Source organism: Rhea americana, unplaced genomic scaffold (assembly GCF_003343005.1).
Source record: "Rhea americana isolate MKP2758 unplaced genomic scaffold, rheAme1 scaffold_135, whole genome shotgun sequence".
NCBI classification, from domain to species: Eukaryota; Metazoa; Chordata; class Aves; order Rheiformes; family Rheidae; genus Rhea; species Rhea americana.
Window position 1 is genome coordinate 622,337 of NW_028185428.1, and position 1,792 is coordinate 624,128.

The following is a 1,792-nucleotide window of genomic DNA, read 5'->3' on the forward strand; positions in this document are numbered from 1 at the left end:
GCCCCTCTGCCCTCATCGCCCTGGCAAGYCCCAGTTGGCACCAGCGCAGGTGATGTCTCAAGGCCAGCTTGGAGAGGGTCCCATGGCTTGAGAGGTGGACTGGGACCATGGCGGCAGCAGCAGTGCCAGGAGAGCCGGATGGATCAGAAGCTCTCCCTGGCAGGATGGGGAGGCAGAAGGAAGCAGCAGGGTGTTTCTAGTCCAGGGTGTTTGCGAGTCCAAGCAGGCTTTTTCCATCAGGTGCTCTGTGTCCAAGAGCCTAAAGAAAAAGAAAACAAAAGGCAGGAGAAAAGCTGGGCAGGAGAAACCTGTGCGTCTGGAACGTGTAACAGGTGACGTGCTGTAAACGCTGGCGGGTGATGGATGTGCYGGCGGGGCCACGACAGGATGTGCCGGACGCTCCCGCCCTCGGACAGACCCGAGYGTGATGGATCTCCCCTCTCCTCTCCTCAAAATGCAGAAGCACCGCAGAGACGGCCGGGTTACGCTTGTGAAAGTAATATTGTCCTTACAGAACCCGAGCCCCAGACGCAGGGAGCATCTGCCGGCACCTCCTTCGCCGCACGCCGGAGGCGAGGACCGGGGCGTCCTGCGGCCCCCGCCCGCCCCGCTCCCCCAGGGCACGAGAACGGGCTGGGGGTGGTGGACGGGCTGCCCAAGGGCAGCGCCCGGCCCTCCCGCGGGAAAACCCTTCCCGGTGAGCGTGGCGACCCCGGGGATGCCGCAGCAGTCACGGGACGCGGGACGGGACCGGCCCTGTCCCGCTGACCGGTGCCCAGGGGAGGGCACGGCGGGGAGGGAGGCYGCCGGCCTCCGCTCGGTGCCAGTAACAAATTCCTGGCCTCCCTCTCCAGACGGGACATGTCTCTGTGTTTATGCAAGTCGAGGAGTCGGCAGAATTAAGCACTTTTTGTTTTTCCCTTTTTTGAGAACGGGGAGTTATAATTCCCACCAAACAATGTTCTTTTCCAGCAAGCTTAAAATAAGCCTTTTTGGCCCAGGCTGCTCTGGAGCGGCTCACGCGTTGAGCAGGCGTTTGTGCAAATATGGTTGTGAGCAGAGGCCCGGGCTCGGCGGCTGGGCCGGCCGCTACCTGCCGAAGGACGGCCGGGGGCCGGGCCGCGGCGGGGGCGCTGGGGGCCTGCGCGCCGCCCCCCACCGCGGGGCAGCGCGGAGGCTGCTCAGCTCGAGCCGTGCTTGCGTCTGAGGAGGGGAAAGCGTGGTTCGTGCGGAGAGAGGAGGTCCCGCGGGCCTCGCGGGGACGCTTCGGTGCTGAAAAGCTGTTTTGCACCAGCATGGGAACCGTGGTGCAAGCCCGACCCCCCACCACCACCAGCACCACCACCTGCGGCCCCGCTGCACCGCAGCCCGCGGGGCTGGCGAAAAGGCATCGGCCGCGTTTTCCCCGCCAGCACGGGCTCAGCCGGCGGCATCGCGGAGGGGCCCGACGCCGCGCAGAGCCCCGCGCGGGGTGATGAGCCCCCCAGCGCGTGCGCAGCCCGCTGCCGCCGGAGCCCGCTTCGCCCCCCGCGCCGCCCCCCGTGCCGGCACCCAGCCCCTTCCCTCGTGCCGAGCCGGTGGAGAAAAGCCGCCTCCGCCCGCCCCCCGCCTCCCCCAGCTTATCAAATTTGGCCATGTCTGAAAAGCCCTGGTTTCCTTTTCACCAAAAAAGATCAAAACTGGGTAATTGGCTCCCAGCGCGGATGCCTCTGAGCCTCTCTCATGTGTAAACAGCATTTCCGAGCGCTGACACAACGCAGGCTGCTGCGGCACGCGCGCGCGCGCGGCCCCG